Genomic DNA, 12,270 nt, shown 5'->3' with positions numbered 1-12,270 from the left:
CCTTGAAGAATTGCCACCTATCAGTTAATGAGCATTTGGTACCTACCAGGCACTGCATTTTGTGCTTTATACAAATCATTTCAAAAAATCCTTAAAGACAAAACATTTTAAGGATTGTATATGTGCTGTCATCTCTTCATTTCATAGAAGAAATTCAGAAAGTTAAGTAACTGTCAAAGGTTTTAAAACTAATAAGTATCAAAACCCTAGTTTAAATCCATTTTTTTGACTCCAAAGCCCACAGTCTTAATATTTCAAGATACTGCCCACTTTTATTTCCATCCATTCTCACTGTCTTGACAATGGATTACAGAAAACTACGTATTCTGTTTTATGAGCATAAAAAGGAAGAGAATTCTCCCTTTTATGTAAAAATCTGTGGTGACCTACATTCTTTGAAAGGGAATTTTCCCTCAGTTGGCTGTATAATGTCACCAGAAAAAAATAGGAGATTGGGAAAATTATTAACACATTAATTAATTATGTTAGTGTCCTTCTGAAGGTTGGTTTCTTCAAAGCTTAGACAAGGGAAAAAATGTTTTGAGAGAGAAGTTATTGAGATACTGTTTCAAAAATCATAGTTATTTTGTTTTGGGTTTTTGGTGGTGGACAGTGAACGAATACCATTTTTAGATTCTCTCACTGTGTATAAGAATTTTTCCTAAGACCGCAGGAAATGTATGTAATTAGCATTTGAGAGTTTGTCCTTCTCAAGCACAAGTAAGAGTCTGTACAACATTAAGCATTTACCGTAGAGTCATATTGGATCACAGTATTACTGAAGGGATAAACTCCCTTTAAACAAAAAACATGTTGAACAAACTATGTATCCTGACTCTGATATACTTATCTTTAATAAATGCATTCCCAAAGGGAGAGCAAAAGATGATTTTTTTGGTCACATAGATGAAATTGACTTGAACCAAAGTGATCCTTAAACAGATTGAGCTTTATTATCAGAGTGTAAAAATGATACTCTCAGGTAGCATCATTGAAGGGTGCCTAAAGACCTCATATGTTTCTACACCTATTAAAATGCATGAAAGTCCTTTTAGACACTATTAATTTATATTGGATAATTGAGAATTATTTTAAAATTGTGTTAAGTTAAATCAAGGCAAGATCATTTATTTGGTAATTCATTAAGTGCCTATATTAATTGATTATTTTATTGATTATTTTTTTAAATTTAGTAGTTAGTACTTTGAAAAAGTTGAGGCACTTCATGATAAAAGACATGCAAATATCAAAAAGACTTCCTCCTAAGGGAAGTTACATGTGTCAATAGCAGCATTTCTGAATAATGAGTAGGAGGTAGCCAAACAGTAGTGATCATGAAGAATACTTAATGTTGACATAAAAGAGCAGAACTTAAATTCATGTTTTTCTCTGGAAGAAGAAGATAGCTTTTTTTTTTTTTTTTTTTGATATATATCCAGAAAGCCATTAAGCCCACCAAAACCCACCTTATGACTAAGCATAGTAGAACACAGAGGTCGAGAAAGTTAGAAAGTCACTGGACTGCCAACAGAGGGAGAAAGCCTTCCCAGTTAATACACAAGGACAGCAGATAATTCATAAATTAGATTTGAGGAGCTAATACACTTATTGCTGTCATTAGTAAATACTTAAAGACAGTTTAAGCCACGGCATTTGAAATGATAGATGATGTTCTGCAATTCAGATTCAGACACATGCACAGATGATTCTAATGTGTGTGAGAAAATATAATAACTTATGCTTGGTCCTGTGGTAGAAGAGAAACAGGCATAAGGCAAGAGTGGGGTAACAGAGAAATCTTTCTGGGAGGAGCAATACCTGTGACAGATCTCAAGCACTGAATGTGGTTTACAAAGACAAAGCAAATGTTTTCCCAACAAAATGAATTTTGGTTGTAGAGGGGATGAGGAAGCATGGTGTGTTTGGAAAAGCGAAGGTTGTTTAGAATGATGGAAGCTTTTCTTGGGTGGAGGGGATTGGAAAGATATGAAGCTACAGAAGTAGAAAAGGGTCAGATGTGAAAGGGCATTGAGTGCTATGTTAATGTTTTTGCTTTTTTTTCCGTGCGTGTGATACAGGGGTGTTAAAGGAGTTTAAGCAAGAAAATGGCATAAATTATATTTTCCATTTTGGAGAACTTTTTTCCAGATGCATCGAAAAGAGTAGATTGAACAAGGTAGGTACAGGTATAGGAAGAAGTCTTTTGAATATCTTGTAAACATTTTGGAGTGAGGTGATGAAACACTGAAGGTAGGAAGTGGCTGGAGAGAAGCAGAGATAGAATGGAGGAAAAAGATGCAAATGTCAAAATGGCAGAATGTAAAAGGCAATTGATTGTGTATTGAGGATAGGGGAAAAAAAATCTTAAGAGAACCAGGGTGCCATTAGTGGTGCTCACTAAAATAACTAATGTGGGAAGGGAGCTAGCTGGTTGTGGCACGAGGGATGATGGATTCAACTTTAAAGGTGCTGACTTGAATTGCTGTGGCATGTCCAGAGGGGCTGTCCAGTATGGAACCTACAGATATTGTATTCATGAGTGAGAGCTACACGGAAAATGTAGATTGCTGAGATGCTTCATGGCGTGAAATAGATAACTGAGAAGGATGAGAAGAAAATGCAAAGGTCCTTGGCAAAAACTGGAGGACAAGGAGAGTGGGCTGGAGAAAGAAGAGGTTGGGAGTATCACTGAAAATAAGACTATAGGGAAATTTGTTCACACCTAACAGAAGGTTGTTCCTGTCTCTGAATTCACATGTAATGCATTTTTAATTTGTCATTTCCAAACTAAAGGAACAAGAGCTGAAAGTAAATTGATTGGTCATGAGTCACCAAGTATTTGAATGTTAGAACTATATTAACATTCTGGGTATATTAGCCAGCAAGATTTTCAGGAGCAGCAGATGGTGCTGGGATTAAGGACATGGTAGGAGAGATGAGCACAAGGTGAAAGGCCCATAAAAGCACTTTTGAAAGGTGAACAGGAGTTAACTAATAATTTACAGAATAAGGAAAAGGAACGGAAGGCTTGGGGCCTGAAAGCAGTGAGAAGACTTGATTTCCCATTGCCTTAGCTCAGCAAAGACAGTCCTGGCAGTTCAGTACCCCATTTTTTGGCCCTTTTGGTAGCAAATGACAGTCAAGGACATGTGAAAATGTTGTTTGAAAAAAAAATTTTGGAGAGAAGTCATACCATATTACTCCCGAAGCAAATTAGGTTAATCTGTATAATATCTTAAATCTTTGCTTTGCTTTGTTTTTTTTTGTTCTTTCTGGCCACACCCATGACCTGAGGAAGTTCCTGGGCCAGGGATTGAACCCCTGCCACAGCAACAACCTGAGCCAATGTGGTAACAATACTAGATCCTTAACCCGCTTAGCCACAAGAGAACTCCTCTGAGTCTTTGGAATACTCTGAAATTGAAACTAATGTTGTTTTCAAGTAATAGACAGATGGAAAGGTTTAGGATTGTAGTTGAAAACCAGATCAGTAGAAATAAATATATTATTCTAAATATTGATGCTTAGGAGGTTATAAAACATGCTTATAAATATAGAAGAGTAATTAAGAAATACTAAAACAAGAGATAGGACCAAATGCTAAATGTAGAAATCCAGAGCAACATTAACATCTAGCCTTCCTGAATAATGTCATTTCTGAGGAAAGAGCCAGCACCTGCACTCTAATCTCTGGCCATGAGTCAGCAGTGACTGACTTCCTTCCTTTAAAAGGACCATATCTTTAGTTCAGATTAGTGGGAGACTCTTGTGTTCCTCCTCTTGAAATTTTAAATAGATGAGGCTCTAGGAAAACTAGATCATTCAACATTTAGAGAGTTATATTTTGGGAGTTCTCAGAAGGTGTTTCAAGTTTGTTCAGGAAGATATCTCAGTTTGGTTAGTTACCTTGTGGTACCACTGATGTTCCATTTGTCTCTTGCTTGGGCCCCCACCGTTGTGTCTCTACATTTGGTGGACACATCCAGGAACCTCCATGGCATCTGCAGAATTCTTCAGTTTGAGGCTGCAGGGCATGGCTAACTCTTGCTTGTCTCATGCTCTGATGGTACACAAAAGGTGATCACTGGGCTGCCTGATTTTCTTTTGTGAGAGAGGAAGGAATGTCTTCCATTCACTTGAGACATATCCTCTTAGAAGACATTCATGTAGCACCCTGTGGGGACTGAGATCCATTTGGAGTGTTGGTTCATTCTAGGCAAGTTGTTTGGTGTTGAGTATGAAATAGTGGGCAAAAAACAGCCACCTTAGTAGAGGGGCCAGACCTTACTTGAATTAATTGCAATAACAACATGCACAAGTACAAAACTGTATTCATGGAAAGGATTCTAAAGGAAGAAGAGGCCACTGTGAGATTCGAAGCATCAGTCAAAACTACGTCAAATGGAATGGGTAGAGTGGTAATGAGGAGTAGCTTATCACAGCAGAAGGAACTGGTGGTTGAACATGGTGGTTGAATGTAGAGCTTCTCAGGATCTGATGCAATCCAAGGAGGTTAAAGTTCAGAGAGTAAGGAAGAGAATGGTGCAGCTTGATGCTGGAGAAGTCTGACAGGACCAGAGCATGACTTGTTAATGTTGGTTGTCTGCATCCCAAGAGTAAATGGGGGGGCGGTTAGTAAAATGTGTGTCTTTATCACAGTTGTGGGCTAGTGTGGAGAGTTGATTAAAGAGAGGTATTTTGCATGAAACAAGACTTTCTTGTTTTTATTTTATTTTATTTGTCTTTTCGGGGCCGCACCCATAGCATATGGAGGTTCCCAGGCTAGGGATCCAATTGGAGTTATAGCTGCTGGCCTTTGCCACAGCCACAGCCATGCAGGATTCAAGCCGCACCTGTGACTGTTACACCACAGCTCATGGGCAACGCTGGATCCTAACCCACTGAGCGAGGCCAGGGATTGAACCTGCAACCTCATGGTTCCTAGTTGATTTCCGCCACACCACAATGGGAACTCTAAGACTTTCTTGTTTTTATACCAAGCCCACCCCCCTCCTTCCCTCACCCATATTCTCAATAGGACAGAACAGTGAGTCCATAAAGAGGAGACTGTGCTTAGAGATAAATCTGAGGAACAGCTGTTACAGTCAGATATGTTTCTCTCCTCTGATAACTATGGATTTCTCGCTGAGTTCATCTTTTTGTGGCTGACCTTTGTGGTGTATAGAAAGCACCTCTTAAAACTTACCTTTCGTTAGACTTAGCCAAACAATATACCAGAGATGCCCAGCCATTTCTGAGTCCCAGTACATTCCATTCCAGCTATGATCCCCGACTCTACCAGGATAGAGAAAACATACTGCCTTTTGTGCTCTGGGTTCATGGTCCTTAAAGCCACCTGTAGTAATCTGTCAGTCTTCCTAGTCAGGGAAGATAGTTCTTCTATTTTATTACTTTGTAATTTCACCCTATAAACTGATATCCATGATTCACACAGTAGTCATTTTTTAATTGAATTTTCAACAGCTGAACTAATATATATATATGTTTTGTGATTTTAGATATTTCTTTCAAAACAAATAGATATATTTTGTGGTTTGTTAACTATAAAATTTAAAGACAGAATAGTATAGTGATTTCAACTAATGTTGGATGTAGGTACAAATTCTAGCCCAGGTACTTAAAACTCTGAAATCTCGGGGAAGTTTCTTTAATCACTGATTACTCAGTCTCCTCCTATGAAAAATAGTTGTACGGAAGTTGTGAGTATACAATACAATAGTACTATATATAAAGAACTTAGAAAAGCACCTAGTTTATCACATTCAAAATTATGATTATTGTTGTGCCATTATTATTAATCATGTTTAATGGTGAAAGTTATGGTTATAAAGATAATGACTTTCCACCAAATCTTTTTGTTTCTTGTTAATTTAGTGAAGCCTTCATGCCTGTGGGTATTAGTAGTATCTTCCCTTAATAAGTAGCACATGAGATTATTTTTTTACAAAGCTTCGTAAAAATGGAAAACTTAAGTTTTGCATTCTACTCCAAAAGCATATGGGAAAAACAGTTTCAGAGGCTTTAAATATTAACAAGAGGAACACGGCATAATGATACAGGGAAAAAGTGCAAGCGTGAATGCTCAGAATTGCTTTTAGTGGGAAAAAGCAGCCAGCATTTGTTGAGAGCTAAAGATTTTTTTTTAAATAGATCTGAGTTTAATTGGCAGGACTTGGCATCATTTACAGGAAAATATGTTTTATTTATTTCAGTTTAAATATATTTCAAACACTATTTTAAAATACAGTTCTGCCAAGTGATGGGGCAGCTGTTAAGTGGTTCAGAATTTAATGCCCTCGTTAGCCTTTCACCTCTGAGGCCCTTGATCTATTTCCATGTAATTAAGCTCATGCATTAAATGAGTTTTATGGAATAAGGGAGCCCCAAGTGGAATATGGACATTTCATACTAGGAAGCCATTTTGGATAATTGGCCGCTTCAACTTGAAAACCACTTGGAGTGGGAATGAATGGGTGTTGCAAGTTTACACTGGCATCCACTAAAATAAATACCAGTGATGAAAATGAACTCTTTCCTGTTTTTAACCAGGGCCAACCTGAGAAAAAATTATACAAAGGATGAAGAGTGTCTTCATTGGGATGCCATCTAATCAGTGTTTTTGGTTTTTTTTTTTTCCCTCTTCCGCCTCTACTCTCAGGGGAAGGGACATGCACATATCTATGAGATGTACCTTCTTACTGGGGCTCTGCTCCTGAAATACTACACTGAAGACTTAACTCCACACCAGAAATAACTACTTGTGATTCTCTGTGTCATGCAGATTCATAGCTTGTGCCTTTCCTTGTGCTGTAACCTCTGCCTGGAATGACAGCCTCTAGCTCCCAGACCTCCAAGGGGATCCCCGGTGAACATAACAATTGAGTCTTCAAAACTGAAACAGGAGTACCCTCCAGGCAGATTCTCCCAGTAGAATTAGACAATCCAGGCAGACACCCTCATCTCTGCCCCCTCTGTATCCTGTACCAACCTCTGTTAGTATCAGTGTAATAGCATAGAGTTAGTTATGGCACATGGGCCCTAAATCTCAGTGACTTGGCATAAATAAGCTTATTTCTTATCCTCTTGCATGTTTGGTGCAGCTGGTGGGAGCATTTCTCAATGAGGTTGATCAGTCTGAGACCTGGGCTGAAAGAGGCTCCACCCTCTGATGATGCTGTCATATTTACAGCTGGTGTCTAGGACTTAACCTTGATAGGAAAAGAGGAAGTATGGAAAATTCACATCAGCTTCTAAATGCCCTGGATCAAAGTGACGCAGTGACAAAGTTACTTCTGTTTTTGGCCTATTGACCACAGTCGACTTAACTACCAGGTCTACAAGTTAGGACCAGTTAAGTCGAGGCATCAACTGAACTGTAGGGAGATTGGGTGAATGTTACTTTTTTGCGCGTAACCGGTAGCAGGTTAGTGCTCTTTTTACATGGCTGCTTTTTCTATAACCCACATTTGATGTCCTCGTTACTGGAAATTTGTCCTCACACAACGTTCAAATATTGCACCCTGGCAATGAATTTATGTTAGAGAATTAGAATGTTGGCCCATAAGAAAGAAGTAGAGAAGGTAAAAAAAAGACAACGTAAACAAGCTTGTTAAATTTTCATAAAAGTGTAAGGTAGCATTGCTCTCTTCAATTTACAGATAGGAAGGACTCTAGGGCTCAGATTACTTAAGTGAATTATCACAAAGTTGGAATTCCAACTTAGGCTGATTCTTAAATATATGCTACATTTCAAATTTTGATATGTCTCATTTCCAAAGGAGATATCTGGAAAGACTAAAACAGAAAAGAATGAATTTCTCATGTGAAGTTCTCATGGCTTAATTTGCTCTATAAGTAGGGGAAAGTTTGGTGTATGTGACAGAGAACATTTGGGGAAGCTTTGAATCATAAAATCATTGTGACCCTGCCCAGGGTTTGAAGCCTCTCGTAGCTTCCATGTTTAGTGCTCTGACAGTCTGACCTTTTGGTGCATCTGATAATACGTACAATCCCATGGGTTTGGCAGAGGCTGAAAGGAGATCTAAGGTTTGCAAAGTGTCTTGGATCATGTCCAGCAAAAAACAAAGACCCCAAATTGTTGGTCCTGTGCCTGCCTGACTTTTACAACCCTTCTTGGTTGAATAGGCCCTTTGCTCATTCTGCAAAATCACAAACAAAAATCGAGGAGATTACTGTTTTATTTGAAGGGGAGTATGAGGAGAGTTTGAGATATGCTGGGGCTTTACTGTACAGGGAAAAAAAAAAGCAGGTTGAAAGAGGAGAAAGTGGCTTCTTCAAGGCCATAAATGTGGCAGCAGCAAGAGTGTTCCCAACTCCTAATTCTGCCTGCTTCCTTCTCTAGGCAGTGAGCAGGTGCTCAGGGATCAAGACTTGTCCTCCTGTGATTGAGTCATTAAGAATATGAAATGTCTTCCATTTGGTTGTATGTGCATGAGGGGTAGTTGAAGTCTGCACGAGTGGGGTTGGGAGGAGGAGGAATCTCATTGAAGTAGTGTCGGCCTATTTGGATCCTATCTTTAGAAAAACACTCTCCCAGCCGATGTTTTCAATAGAATAATTGCATTGTATTCATAACCAATTCAAACTCTTTTCAGCAACTTTCTTTCCCATGTGAGAGGCATGGTGAGCATTTTCATTCCTTCTTGAAATAATATTTTCATTTTCGAGTCCAAACATAGTAACTAGGGTAGAGAGTTTAGTCTAAACTTAGCCGCTAATAGCCCGGGCTGGTAAATTTGTCATTACAATAATTCTTTTTTTCCTGAGTGCAAAACTAGTGCAGGGTCAGATGAAACAGTCTTTTGTTAGCAACCAAAGCTATTGCTTTTAGCCATGTAATTTCCAGAAAATAAAGAGGGGGGCAGTACAGCCTATTTTACCTCTTATTAATAGGTGACACATCACAATGTGTTGCATGAACATTTCCAGTTAAAGGGATGGTGGGGGTAGAGTGGGCCAGAATTGCACTAGGTGATGGGGTCTATAAACAGGAGCCTCTGCATTTTTGTCCAAGGAGATCAATACCCTTGTGACGCGCATATTCTATCACCCACCACAAAGTGGGAAGACAGTAAAAGGTCTTCTTGGTATTATGATCTGACTTTGCCCTCTGAGTCCAAATCCACAATTAAATCATCCTCAAACATAATGTTTTCTCCTACTCCCTTAAACTTGTGTACATTAAAAAAAAAATTAAGGTGCAAACATAAACCTCATCAAAAAGAAAGATAGTTGAGGAGGTTATGTAATTTGTTCCTGGATCCCAGTTACGTCAACCTAGGTAAGTGACATTTTCCTTCAACCTAGATAGATAGCTCTCATCTCTTGTCATAACAGAATCTAAACTGTCTTATATGGAACATTCTAGCATTCAGAATCTCTCTGTGGGGCTTTGACTAGCAAACCAAATTGGCGTGTGAAGGAAGGTTACACTAGGCAAAGGTAGGTCTGAGGGTCTAAAACTGCTTCTGGGTTGTAGATTATTTCCAAACTAAGGCAGAGGGTAATCTGTCTCCGCTGGGATTGCTCAGCCTCTTTTGGTAACTTTTATGCTATCCTTTCCACACCAAACTCCATATAATTGGAAAAAAGAATCATTCTCTCATAGCTGTTCTTCTTTCCTTATCAGTCTTGAATTCCTTATTCTGTGATAATTTCTCTCTCTCTCTCCCATGTGCTCTTGGATAGGTGTTGAGATGGGCTGTCCACATCCACCTTGATGGAAGGACCCACTGACCAGCATAGGGAGTGCCTTCACAGGGGATCCCACTCTCAGCATCGTCCAAGTTGGCCCCCAACTGCAGAATTACCTTGCCTGAAGCCTTACCCTGCCAGAGCCTCACCCTTATCTATTGATTGAACAAGATGGGAGCAACAAAGATACCCAGACTTTTCTACCAGTGGTCACATGGGAAAGCCCTGATGGCAAACATTTGCTTCAGAGCTCCTCACCTGGTTAAGCAAATTTTTTGTGTTGTCTGCCTTTCAGATGAACTCTCTCCACTGAATCCTGTATCCCTCCTCTTCCTTTCACAGGTGCTGATTCCTAAATAACATCTTTCATCCTGAACTTCATCTCAACATCTGCCCCTGGAGTGGTTAACTTATGACAGTCCTAACTTACTTATTCCTGTATCCCTCCATCCTGTGTGCCTGATTAAGCCTCACCCAGATAAACCCACTGAGTTGCAGCTGCAACCTATGCCAGATCCTTTAACCTACTGTGCTAGGCTGGGGATCAAACCTGCATCTCTACAGTGACCTGAGCTGCCGCAGTTGGAATCTTAACCCACTGGGCCACAGCAGAAACTCCCTATGTTCTTTTGCCCTTGATCTCATTCAGTCTTGCCTTCTTATGGACTTTGTGTTTGCACTGTTACTCTCTTTCTCTGGCAACTTTAGTTTTTCTCTGTTTGCTTGTTGATTCTCACGCAGACTAGTATAGCTAGGGACAGTTCATAGTAGAGACTGAAATGATAAACTCTAAAGACAGACTGCCTTGGTTTAAACACTGGCTCCAGTCTTCAGTAGGTGAAGCACATTTCCTCTGTCTCTCTCTGTCTTACTCCCCTCATGTAGCAACTGGGGATTGTATTTAGTATTTCTCTTATAGGGATTTTGTGAAGTTTTGTAAGTAAAAATCAGGGAATGCGTTTAGAAGAGCACCTGGCACATAATAATCACACAGTAAATAGTAGGAACTGATAGTGTTTATATCTTCCATCTCACCTATCATGCAAGCCACCCCCCAAATCTCTTTGGATAGATCTTCTTCTAGATCTTACTCCATTTCTCTGACCTCCTTCAACATCAGAATTGATAGGTTTTTCATATTTCCATCTCCTATGTCCCATTTTCTCCTCATTGCACTCTGGTGTGGCTCCCTTCCCTGCCTCTCCATTTCCCACTCCTCGCCAAGTCATCTGTGAAAAGCCACAGATCCATGCCCAAATCCAATGGTATTTTTCTACTGCTTTATACAGATCTCTCAGCATGTTTTGACATAGTGATGATAAAATCTTCTCCAAAAACAGTCCAACATGGTTATTTTATTACCATGATTTCATTACTGTGATCCCACCACTTCCTGGTTTTCCAGGCACCTTTCAGAGAGCACTTCTCTGATTTCTTTGCAACTCCTTCTATGTTAACCTTTAACTATTGGTTTTCCTCTTAGCACTAGGTTCTTCGACTTTTCCTCAGTTATACTGCTCTTTTCTAGGTGATCTCATCTGTCCCTGTGGTCTTAACTGTCATTAAATTAAATTAAAAATTTCCTGCTGTGGCCTGTCTACTTAATTACAAGTATATGTGTCCAATGACTTACTTGTTATCCCCACTGGGATGAAAAACTCTTGATTTTCCTTTCCACTTAGACTTGTTTCTCCTCTAGTCATCTCCATTTAGCAAATGGTAACATCTAGTTTCAAGCACCAATCAAGAGAATTGTATTGATTCTTTCTTTTTTAAAAAAAGAAAATATTGGCACATAGTTGACTTACAGTGTTGTGTTAGTCCTGTCCAGTTTGGATTCTTTTTATTTCTTTTTCTCCTCTCATCATTGTGGCTCAGACTTCCAATACTGTGTTGAATAAAAGTGGTAAGAATGGGCATCTTGTCTTATTCCAGATCTTAGAGGATATGTTCTCAGCTTTTCACCATTGAGTCTGATGTTAGCTGTGGGTTTGTCATCTTTGGCCTGTATTGTATTAAGGTATGTTTCTAATGTTCATGACTACTTTTTTTGTGAGTTGCTTGCAGGTTCTTGCTTATTGTAAACACTCTTAGACTTCATGTATGTTTACTCAGTGCTTACTTCTGGTAGTACCCTTGTTTTCCACACTTAATATTTGGGCAGCACACCACCCTTTGCCTCTCCATCTGTGCCACGGTGGTTTTTTAAGTGGAAGATCAGCTCATCTCCCTGTGGAAAACAACCATTTTCCCTGTTATTAGGATAGGTGATTCTTTTGCCCTGTGCATTTCTGGCATGAAATATCAGCTCCTGGGGAAGAAACATGAAATCGAGTCCTCTAGGGAAAATCAAACAGATGCCATCCCTGTTATCATTTTAACTGTTGGCTCAAGCAGACCTTCACTTACAACCCAACTGTACTGACAAAAATAATAATTATTATAAAAATTAAATCAATTATTGGTAATTCACAGTGTGCCAGGCAATATACTATATATGATACACTTAGGATTTAATTTCATTCTCAAACAACC

General features: G+C 39.1%; 1 long non-coding RNA gene across 1 annotated transcript in view; it reads left to right on the top strand.

The window, feature by feature from the left end:
* LOC106509388 overlaps positions 1-11,530 on the top strand; it is a 28,236-nt gene extending 16,706 nt beyond the window's left edge. The window contains exon 4 of the long non-coding RNA XR_001306921.2: positions 10,078-11,530. This is a non-coding gene — a long non-coding RNA (uncharacterized LOC106509388). The remainder of the gene's footprint in view (positions 1-10,077) is intronic.

This window comes from Sus scrofa, chromosome 2 (genome assembly GCF_000003025.6).
Source record: "Sus scrofa isolate TJ Tabasco breed Duroc chromosome 2, Sscrofa11.1, whole genome shotgun sequence".
NCBI lineage: Eukaryota > Metazoa > Chordata > Mammalia > Artiodactyla > Suidae > Sus > Sus scrofa.
Note: the sequence above shows the minus strand (reverse complement) of the source record. Positions and strands in the feature narration are given on the sequence as shown.